Below are 12142 nucleotides of genomic sequence, written 5' to 3'. Positions count from 1 at the left end.
TCTGAAGCCAGGAACCATGTGGGTACAGGGTACCAAGGCTTTGGGCCATCTCCACTGCTCTCCCAAATCACAAACAAGCTGGATGGAATGTGGAGCAGGCAGGACACAAATCTGCACCCATATGGGCTCCCGGCAGATACAAGGTGAGAAATTAGGCATTAGGCTATTGCGCTGGGTCCAGTCCTCTTGTCCTACGGTCGAAGCCCATGCTCAAGGGAAGACAGGAAAGAGTGGATTTGGGCAGGGGAAGTGTTAGGCCGAGCATAAGCAACTCCTGAAGGAGCTGCGTGCACCACAGGACAAGGAAACTTATCACAAGCCAGGAACACCTGGTAGCCTTGACACACCAAGCAGTAGACCATGTCCCGGTACTCTCTGCCTCCCTTAGCCACCAGCAACAGAAGAGAGCTTCAGTAACCTCAACGCGCTCTCTGCCGAGGTCAAACAGACACTCCCATCCAGAAATGTTTCAAGGAGTCTGCGCAGAAAATCAACACCCACCATGATGACACATCATGGCCACAAACATGAGCAAACTGAGGAGCCCCCACCTTCCCGCATCCCCCACACCTAACATGTATGAAAGCCCAGTGCTGTGTACCCTGAGTGGCCACTTCCCTCACAGGGGTCACTCTGCCATGTAGAGGTAGTTCCGGCTGTCTCTCACCAGGGAGCAGTCAGGTCAGACTCTCTGTCTCTCTCTCTCTCTGTGCCCTCCCACCTTCTATCTCTCTGCTATCTCCTCCTCACAAGCCCAAGGCACAACTTCTCTGGCCCGCTCTCTGTACAGGACCAGTGACCCTCACACAGGGACACTGCCATTAGAGCTTGCTTTGAGATGAACAGTACTTTGTGTGATTGCCTGACTCTGAACCCAAAGTCAAACCTTACACCCTGGTCTCAGTGACAGGCGAAAGTGTGCTAGCTGGTATCTTCAGCTCCCCAAGTGTCTCCCTCCAGCAGGCTTGCTAATTATGAGGGGGGGAAATGATAATGGAGTAACCCAGCAGAAGAGGCATCCAACAGGTCAAAATGAACTTCACCAACAAGGGGAAAACCCAACATGATGTGTCACCTATTACAAACTTTTTCCACTTTTTTTTTTTTGTTTGTTTTCTATTTTCTTTTTGCTTATTTCATTATATTATTATATGTCTTCCATTATCATGCACCAAAGTATCTTTTTGGGGATTTGTCACAAAGGACACTTAAGGACCCCAAAGGGCCCTAATGGTGGTTTTCAAAAGCCAGGGTTATATTAGAAGCCTGTTTCCTCAACTTTCCTTTATTAGGAGACTGAACTCTAGGCACTATATACATACCCAACAATTAAACAAGTGGAGTCTGCTGGCTGCTGGTGGGTCTCAGGCTGGGGTGTCCTCATGCTCAGATCCCTGACTCCAGCTACCACATGCACATGCTAAGCTGTCCCTGGGCCTGCCTAGGATCAAGGGGCTGATCCCTTCACAGTGAGTACAACAAGGAGGCGAGCCTCGGGGCTGAGGAGGCACAGGGCCCATCCACCACCATCATTGGGCAGGGGATGAGATTGAGGAGGAGCACAACCTTGGGCCTGGGGGCTGAAACTTCCAACAGCCTCCTGGCTGCTGGTGGGTCTCAGGCTGGGGCGTCTTCATGCTCAGATCCCTGACTCCAGCTACCACATGCACGTGGTGAGCTGTCCCCAGCCTGCCTGGACTCCAGGGGCTGATCCCTTCGGGGCTGGGGAAGCACAGGGTCCACCTGCCACTTTCATTGGGTGGGGAATAGGATTGGGGAGGGGCACAACCTTGGGCGCCAGGCTCTGGGGTTTTGGTACTTTGAATCGCTGCTTATGTAGCTCCACATTGAACCCACTGTGCTTCTGGGATGTGAATCAATCCTAAAGATTCCCAATGACAGAGTAGCTCTTCCTTTGAAGAACTTGTAATCACTGAACAATGCTGACCACCGAACACCAGTCCATGCAAAAGCTAAGACTCAGGGCTTGTCTAGCAGGATCATATCCTATTACCTGACATGATGATGGATCAGGAAACGGGTCCACATTAGGCAGGGCCTCAACATTAACCAGCATGCCAGAGAACCATATCTGAGGGTAGATTCTGTGGGGAATGTGTGTGCCAAACCCTGTAGAAATTCTAGCCCCATTGGTTAGTTCAAGAGATGAGGTGGTGATGGACTAAGTTAGGTGTGACCAAGGAGCCTGCCATCAATCACAGGTAAAGGAACCGGCAACAGTCTGGACTGGTCAAGGCAGCAGCACCCAAATGTGCATCGTGAATAGGGTGTGGGGTGGGCCAGGCTGCAATGTTCACCAGCTCATACAAGGCCAAATGGAAGGCCAGACTATGCTGGACACTGGCCTAAAACCCACTTGCATGTATGAGAACTGGGTCTGTTAGTGGGTCAAGTGGAGGAACTTGGGAAACTCCCCTGGCGAGTCATAGCTCCCGCTGGTGAACACATGGTCCAGACCTAGGGGTTGGACAAGCTGGGCAAAGTAGCTGCAATGGCTGGCTAATGTGTGGATTGGTAATGGAATGGGGTATACAAGGCAAGGCTGAGCAAACCTTAGCCCATAGTAAACTTAGAAACCAGGATGAAATGCTAGACTCAGAACCCTAACCAAGAAGAGAATAGATAGAATAGGTCAATCAACCATCTCAGCTATTGTTGGCAGCGAAATACAGGGCAGAGACTCTATGACGGACTATGTCAATCAGTGGGTTCTTCAACAACCTCATCGTGCTTGGAGTGGCAAGATTGGCGGCGATTCCTATATGGTGAACTATCAAAACCACTTGAGAACCAAAGAACCTTGAAGCATACCCTACATCCGGGACGTGGGGAGGGTGGGAAATTGGGTGGGCCTTCTCCCTTAATACCCTCCTTTAAACATGAAGAAACAATATGGAAATAATAGTCTTACCCACTTTCCTATAGCCCTTGAATCTTTTTACCCTAATTAACTATGTAAAGATTGTCAAAAATATAATAAAATATAATTTTAAAAGATTGTCAAAAATATAATTTAAAAATGGAAAAAGTAAAACAAACAAACAAACAAACCAGTGACAGACGTGTTGAGTATGACTCAGCTGTCATAGGGTTTCTGGGCTTCCCTGTCTGCCTTTTGAAGCTCCTGGAGTCTGTCCACACCACAGCCACTCTCCCTGGGTATAGGCAGCAGTGGGGGTCCTGACAGGGAACAGAGAAGGGTGCCCTAAGAAGGAAAGCTGACCTCTGCCCTGAATCTTGAGTTCAGGTTCAAATCAGACCCACCAGGCTCTGTCAGCGGCCTTCCCTCTTGCACCTCCTATTCTTGGTGGCAGCCACATCCTTGGCTCTGACCATGCCAGACCTGCCTTTGCCAAGGCCATCACTCTTCCACCTGAGCACACCTTGTCCCTGGCCAAGCCACCATTTCCTCCTTTGTTTTCCTGGAAAACTCTTACTTATCGGCCAAGGCCAAAGTCAACGGCCCCTTTACTGAGAAATCTTCCTGGCATATCTGACTTGTTTCAACCTGTTCAAGAATTCATGGAGGAGGGGAGGGGAGGCTAGCCTGTGTGTGCCTGCTTGCTGTATCATGGCTACACGGGCTCTCTATGCTGTTCTACCTCGTCCTGGAGTGCCAATCAAGGCTGGGAAAGGTACATCTCTTCCTCCCCTGAATTCCCATGTGTCCTTCTGAGTCAATTTCCTCATTTGCATAAGCGGAGACCACCTTGTGTCAGGCCCCTAACCAGCCATCGCTGAGAACATGTTCCCTGACATGGTGTGAGGAATGCATCTGGTTCATCATGGGGACTAGCTACTCAATCCTCCAGCTCCATAGATTTGATAGATTCTTAGATCTCTCTCCAGCCTCCATCACACCCCGTAGTTGATTTTTCCAACCTCCACCCCTCCTAACTTCTTCCTGGTCAGGACCATCCCTCACCCAACCCTGACTCCACTCTAGCCTCATATAGCCAGTACAACTTGTCCTCAGGGTCTGACTTTGTCTAGTAGGGCTTGATGACCATGTAGACAGTGAGGAAGTCTGTCCTGGGTTGGGAACCCTAGGCAGGGGTTGAACAGCTGTGACATCTGCTAGACCACACCCACCTGTTTCACAGCCAGGAGGGGATAGGGCAGCAACCTTATCACTCATGGCCTGGGTTCCTGTCCTCCCTCAAAGCCCATAGCTGTTCTCCCCACCAGCATATTCCACCGAGCAGCAGAACTCAGGGATGAGGGCAGATAGGGGTGAAAGGGAACTGTCCCCAGGCCTGTGGCCCTTCCACAGAGCTTCAGACCAGGCCTGGACACTCACTTGCTCAGTGACTGCAGCTGCAGCCCTCACCCCTCCTGACCACCCTTTCTGGTTTATGTCATGTGAATGGTGTATTTTGAAATAATGTTATTTATAATTTGCAAAAGTAGTTAGGGGAAGTTCTTGTATGCATTCCTTCTTTTTATTTTATTTTTTTTTCGAGATTTATTTCTTTTTATTGGAAGGGCAGATTTACAGAGAGAAGAGACAGAGAAATCTTCCATCCAATAACTCACTCCCCAAGTGGCCGCAACAGCCAGAGCTAAGCTGATCCGAAGCTGGAAACCAGGAGTTTTTTTCTAGATCTCCCACGTGAGTACAGGGTCTCAAAACCCTGGGCCATACTCCACTGCTTTCCCAGGCCATCAGCAGGGGAGCTGGATCAGAAGTGGAGCTGCAGCATTCGATGGCAAAGACCAAGACAAGGGATGGGTTATGCCCAGCTTTGTCAGAGCAACCACTGGCAAATGCAAGTGGCTGGGAACACGCCTGGTTGGGGAGCTTAGGGGACGCCCTGGCTGGGTTGTGGTTCCTACTGGTAAGCACAAGAGCTGGAATGGGGGCAACAGGCTGGGCTGGACATGGACGTGACTGTAGTGTCCTTCAGCATAGATGTGAACTGGGTCTGAGATGTGCCAGACTGGGCTAGAGTCCAGCACCCACTGGTGCTTGTGAGATCCAGGGTGGGTGTAGGATAGGCTGTGCTGGGTCTCAACACCCACTGAACCAGGGGAGAGCTGTGTTGGGGCATGGGCCAGCCTTGGCTGGGCTGTAGCACCCGAAAGTAAGAACCAGAATGGGTGTGTGCCAAATGGGCAAGGCCTCTGTTCCTGCCAGGACAGGAGGTGTACTAAATTAGTCTGAACAAAGGACCCACTGGTGTGTGTGAGATTTGCCCCTGGGAAGAGAACTGGTAGAGGAGCTTGGGGAGCTCTTTGGTCAGTAGATGGTCTCTACAGGTGAATGCAAGAACCAAACCTGGGGATCTGGCATGGTAGCCTAGCAGCCTAAATCCTCGCCTTGCATGCGTTGGCATCCTCTATGGGCACCAGTTTGTGTCCCAGCCAGCCCTGTTTCCCATCCAGCTCTCTGCTGGTGGCCTGGGAAAGCAGTTGAGGACAGCCCAAGGCCTTGGGACCCTGCACTCGCGTGGGAGACCCGGAAGAGCTCCTGGCTCTGGGCTTTGGATTGGTCATTGAAGCCACTTGGGAGTGAACCAGTGGGCAAAAAATTTTCCTCTCTGTCTCTCCTCTTCTCTGTATATCTGTCTTTCCAATACAAATTAATTTAAATTGTTTTTTTTTTAATTCATTTACTGTTAAAAAAAAAAAAAAAAAAAAAAAACAAGGCTGGGTGAAGCCCAGGCCAGACCAGGTTATAATAACTGCTGGCACACATGTGGTTCAGGTCTGGGGGCAGGCTGGGCTGGGCCAGTTAATAATACCCATAGCAGATCTGAGGACTAGGACAAGGTACAGGATAGGCCAGGTCAGGCCTCAACATCAGCCAATCCACACTGGGCCGGGACTGGGGACTGGCTGGGATGAGCTGTGTGACAGCATCCACCAGCATGAGCTGGAACTGTGTGGGTAGCCCAGGCTAGCCCAGGCTATAGCACCCACCAGCAAATGCTGAGGTGAGGCAGACCATGGCAGACTGGGCCACAGCCCCCACCAGTGTATGTGATACTCAGAGTAGGAGGAGGTACAAGCCTGGCAGGGGGGTTGTGAGGGGCTCCCCTGCTGGGCTACTGTTCCCAATAGTAAGCACAAGAACTGGGACTGATGGCAGACCAGGCTGGGGTGCGCTACAACATCTGCTGGCCTACGTGTGAACTGGATTAGGAGAGCCAGGCTGGGCTAACTGACTATATTCAGTGGCGCATGCATAAGCCAGAGTAAGTGCAGCTGGTTGTGCTTTGCCTGCACTATAGGCTGACAAGTGCTGGGACTGGGAGCAAATTCTGTCAAGCTAAACTGCAGAACCACCTGGAGAGTGCAAGATCCTAGAGTGGAAGTGGGTTCAGTAGGATAACTGTTGGCATCTCCCTGATGAGTTGCAATTCCCCCTGGTGAGCATGAGAACCAGGGCTGGGGGCGGGACTAACTAAATAGGTCGTGATATCCACCGACATGAATGTGGACTAGATAGTGGGGTTGGTTGGGCTGAGCTAGGCTTTAACGTGTAGGAGCTAGGCTTTGACGTGTAGGAGAGCTGAATGTGAAGTGGGACAGTCTGTTGCATATACTGACAAGCACAGGAATCAGGACTCGGGGTGGGACTGGTGGGAGTTATTGGGAGTCGCTCCAACTAGCCTGCAGTTCCTGCTGATGTGCATGAGGGCTAAGTGTGTGCTGGGCAGGGTTGGGCTGGACCACAGCATCCATTGGTTTATGCAAGAGATGGGACTAGAGACAGAACTGATACAGCAATTGCAACTACCGGTGTGTGTGTAGGTTGATATGGGTGATGGACAGAGCCAGACTCCATACTGGGCAAGCCCACACACGAGTCAAGTCTGGAATCATGTCAAATGAGGTTTCTTTGGGGATCCCCCCAACTGAACCACTGGACTCAGAACTCCAACTATGAGAAGAATTGCAGGATCTGTGGCCTGACTGTGGAGTATTCTCAGTGACTCAGAGCAGTAGATGTCATACCCAGATGCACACAGAGGAAATGTCAGTCCATCAGGGCCTGCACAGGACATCTGGTACCACAGCAGAGGAAGGAGAGCAGAATAAGTTGATCAACTATCCCAGTGAAGCATTGACAACAAATATCCAGATGAACGGAGACTCAAAGGTGGACTATGTCAGCCAATCGACATTGAAAGAGTTCCCTCATCCTTGAATTGGCGAGATCGACAGCATTCCAGAACTATCGAACTATCAAAACCACTTAAGCAGAACCCTCAGAGCATGCTCCACATTGGGGACCTGGGATGACATCAGGAGGCCATTCCCTATCCCTGGGTACTGAGGCAGTTGGGAGGCTGGGTGTAGCTTCTCCCTTTATCTCCCCTCTTCCCCCAGATACAAAAAGAAATGAAAATTTGGAAATAATAGTCCCACCCATTTTCCCCTAATCCTCAACCCTTCCCACTTTAATCAACTATGTAAACTCCATCAAAAATAACTTTTTTAAATGAAAGAAAGATGAAAAAGTGGAGCTACCTGGACATAAATTGGTGCACATAGAGGATATTGTTGTCAAAGAGTGGAGGATTAGCCTGTTGAGCCACAGGGCCAGCTCTTCCTGCATACTTTCCATCTATTTTATCCAGATGTGAGCATCTTACGTAGCCAAAGCCCAATAATAATAATTTTAAAAATGAACACCAATGTAATACCACTAACTGAGCTACATTTCTTCCATTTGCACCAGTGCATTTTCCTAGTCCAAGGGCCAAAACACGATTCCAGATAACATTTAGTTGTCATGCCTGATCTGTGACAGCTTTTTAATCTATCTTATGTCCTTGACACTTTTGGAGAATTAGTCATTTTCACAGAGCATCCCTCAGTTCAGGTTTGCCTGGCATCTTCTCTTAATGAGATTGAGATTATTTGTCTTGGGCATTAAACTCTGAGAGGTGGGCCGTCCTTTCTCAGTAGATCGTGCCAAGGGGTTCCATGATGTTACTACGTCTCATTACTGGTGACCAGTCGGTTATGGTGGCTTCCTTACCATGTAATGGTAAGTTTTCTCTTTGTGGGAAATTTCCCAGTATCGTGTGGGAAGACACTTGGACAGCATACAAGTATCCTCCTATTTTTAGACACTTACATTATAGTCCATTCTCGCTGACAGCAACAAACCACAAAACTCAGGATGTTTTGTTATGTAGTAACAGATAACTCGTCACCCCTTGATAGGTGGTATTGCCACTTTTAAGCGCTGAGGGGAAAACAATGGCTTATTACCTTAACTCAGCCACTTGGCAGTTCCTCTTACTGAACAGAAGCTCCAATGTGAAGCCGAGAACTCGTCATAAACACTCCAAATCTTCCAAGAGTAAATTGAGTAATTCTTGCTTTTTTTTTTTTAATATTTATTTATTTTCATTAGACCAGCTGATTTTCAGAGTGAAGGAGAGACAGAGAGAAAGCAGTGAACCTCTGCTGATTCACTCCCCAAGTAGCCACAATGGACAGAGCTGAGCTGACCAAAGCCAGGAACCCAAAGCTTCTTCTACGTCTCCCATGTGGGTGCACAGCCCCAAGGCTTCGGGCTGTCCTTGACTGCCTTCCCAGGCCACAAGCAGGGAGCTGCATGGGAAGTGGAGCTGCCGGGCCACGGCACTGGGCCTGCACCTGTTCTAATACTCTGATCTCCTTTACCCTCTTGGAATATTCTGCACCATGGTTTGAAAACAGCAGACTGCATTGTTGCTCAGGATGTGAGCATTGCCTCAACTACTTTCTGATGTGTCCTTAAAACAGATTTCATTACCAAGAAGACTGGCTGTAGAAGGTGTCTTCAGTTTTGAGAATGGTTTTTGGCAGCTTCAGAGAAAATCTTCCGGCCGCAGCTGGTCCCAGACCCGGGGTCTTCATTCCCATGGTTATCCAGCAACTAGCGTCACAAGCATCCCTGCTCATGCACTGACAGTAGGATCTAATCCATTGCACTCCCAGGGTCCAAAGAGAGGGGGCTATGTTATAAACCAGCGAGCGCCTCACACCATATCTTGCCTGAAATCCATTCTGAAGTTGGATGATGGTGAAGGTTACACAATAGTGTGGATATATTTGATGTTGCTGAACTGTATACTTAAAATCAGTTTTACAAATAGGTGAATTTCAGGCCCAGTGCGGTAGCTTAGTGGCTGAAGTCTTCACCTTGCATGTACTGGGATCCCATATGGGAGCTGGTTCTAATCCCAGTAGCCCCGCTTTCCATCCAGCTCCCTGTTTGTGGCTTGGGAAAACAGTCAATGACAGTCCAAAACCCTGCACCCGCATGGCAGACCCAGAAGAAGCTCCTGGCTCTGGTCTCCTGGCTTTGGGTCGGCTGAGCTCCAGCTGTTGTTGTCACTTGGGAAGTGAATCAGCAGACAGATCTTCCTCTCTGTCTCTCCTCCTTTCTGAATATCTGACTTTCCAATAAAAATAAAAATAAATAAATCTTCAAAAAAAAAGTGAATTTGGGCTTGGTACAATGGCTCAATTGGTTAAATTCTCCCCCTGCAAGCTCTGGGATCACACTTAGACACCAATTTGTGTTTTGGTTGTTCTACTTCCCATCCAGTTCCCTGTTTGTAACCTGGAAAAGCAGTTGAGGAGGGCCAAAGCCTTGAGACCCTGCGCCTGTGTGGGAGACCCAGAAAAGCTTTGGAAAGCTCAGCTCCAGCTATTATAGCCAATCTGTAAAAATTTATTTATTTTTTATCAGAAACACAGGTCTATAGAGAGAGAGAGACAGAGAGAAAGATCATTCATCTGCTGGTTCACTCCCCAAATGGCTGCAATAGCCATACCTGAGCCAATCTGAAGCCAGGAGCCTGGAGCTCCTTCTGGGCCTCCCACTGTGTGCAAAGTCCCAAGTTTTGGGCCATCCTCCACTGCCATACCAGGCTATAAGCAGGGAGCTTGATGGGAAACAGAGCAGCCAAGACATGAACTGGTGCCCATATGGGATGCTGACACCAAAGGGTGGAGATTTAGCCAGTTGATCCATTACATCAGGCCCATAAATGAATCATAAAAAAAAAAAAATCTGAGTTTTAGGGGCCAGCACCATGGTGTAGCAGATGATAGTTCAAACACTTTGGGCCTGGCCACCAACGTGGGAGACCCTGATGGAGTCCTTGACCCCAAGTTTTGACCTGAGATAGTCGTAGTTCTTATGGACATGTAAGCAGATATCTGGGGAGGGAACAAGCAGACAGAAAGCCTCTCTGTATCACTGTGCTTCTCAAACAAATAAAAATAAGTAGGATCTGGCACGGTAGCCTCGCAGCCGAAGTCCTCGCTTTGCATGCACTGGGATCCCATATTGGAGTCAGTTCTAACACTGGCTGCCCCACTTCCTTTCCAGCTCCCTGCTTGTGGCCCGGGAAAGCAGTAGAAGACGGCCCAAAGCCTTGGGACCCTGCTACCCGCGTGGGAGACCTGGAGAAGTTCCTGGTTGCGGATCGGCCTAGCACCAACTGTTGCAGCTACTTGGGGAGTTATCATTGAACAGAAAATCTTCCTCTCTGTCTCTCCTTCTCTCTGTATATCTGACTTTGCAATAAAAATAAATAAATCTTAAAAAAAAAAAAAGATTTCAAGATTTGTTTCTGGGGACCAACCAGCACAGTAGAGTAGTGGCTGAAGTCCTCACTTTGCAGGCACCAGGATCCCTTATGGGTGCTGGTACATATCCGGGCTGCTCCACTTCCCATGCAGTTCCCTGCTTATGGCATTGGGGATGTTCCAAAACCTTGGGATCCTATACCTTTGTGGAACACCCAGAGGAGGCTCCTGCCTCCTGGCTTCAAATCGGTTCAGCTCTGGATGTTGGGGCCACTTTGGGAGTGAACCAAATGAATAAAATCTTTAAAAATATATTTTTTATTTTATTGGAAAGGCAAATCAGATTTATGGAGAGAAGGAGAGACAGAAAGAAAGATCTTCCATTTGCTGGTTCACTCCCCAAGTGGCTGCAACAGCTGAGGCACAAACTGATGCCCAGCTGGGATCCCAGTAGTTACAAGGTGAGAACTTTTTTTTTTTTTTTTTGTTAAGATCTATTTATTTCTATTGGAAAGGCATATATACAGAGAGAAGGAGAAAGATCTTCCATCTGCCCAATGATTCATTCCCCAGGTGGCCTCAACAACCAGAGCTATGCCAATCCGAAGCCAGGAGCCAGGAGCTTCTTCAGGTCTCCCACACAGGTGCAGGATCCCAAGGTTTTGGGCCATCCTCGACTGCTTTCCCAGGCCACAAGCAGGGAGCTTGATGGGAAGTGGAGCAGCCCGGATTAGAACTGGCCCCCATATGGAATCCCAGAGTTTGTAAGGTGAGGACTTTATCCACTAGGCTACTCCTCCAGGCCTGTAAGGTGAGGATTTAACCACTGAGCCCTCATGCTGGATCAGAAAATATTCTTTTTAAAATATATCTACTTCAGAGCCTGGCGTGCCGCCATGATCATCCCTTGTGCTGCTTCACGTGCAGCAAGATCGTGGGCAACAAATGGGAGGCCTACCTGGGGCTGTTGCAGGCCTAGTACACCGAGGGGGACGCCCTGGACTCCCTGGACCTGAAGCACTACTGTTGCCGCCGCATGCTGCTGTCCCATGTGGATCTGATCGAGACACTGCTCAACTATGCGCCCTTGGAGAACTGACCACCTGCCTGGTCCCCTACTGTGCAGCCCGGCCATGTCCATCCACATGGGAGGGTGGAGGGACACTGGTCCCCATGGACAGCGAGTCCCCTGAGTCATATGCTACCCAATGAAGTATTTGTAGAAAAAAAAATATATTTACTTATTCATTTATAAGGTAAAATTACACAGAGAAAAGGAGAGACAAACCAGGCAGGCAAGGGAAATAAGAGAAAGAGACAGAAATATTTTCCTATGCACTGTTTCACTTCCCAAATAGCTTCAACAACCGGCACTGGGTGAGGTTAAAGTTAGGAGCCTGGAACTTCATCCTGGTTTCCCTAATGGTTGGCAGGGACCCTAATACTTGAACCATCTTCCACTGCTTTCACAGGCACATTTGTAGGTGACGCCTATCACGGTGGCCAGAGAAGGGTGGAGTTTGCCTCCAAAACCAGAATGGATGGCAGAATTCTGGCAGGCCCCTCAGGCTGTGAGACC

Source organism: Ochotona curzoniae, unplaced genomic scaffold (genome assembly GCF_017591425.1).
Source record: "Ochotona curzoniae isolate NIBS_2020 unplaced genomic scaffold, NIBS_Ocur_1.0 scaffold_3223, whole genome shotgun sequence".
NCBI classification, from domain to species: domain Eukaryota; kingdom Metazoa; phylum Chordata; class Mammalia; order Lagomorpha; family Ochotonidae; genus Ochotona; species Ochotona curzoniae.
The sequence above is the reverse complement of the archived record's forward strand: the minus strand, read 5'-3'. Positions refer to the sequence as shown.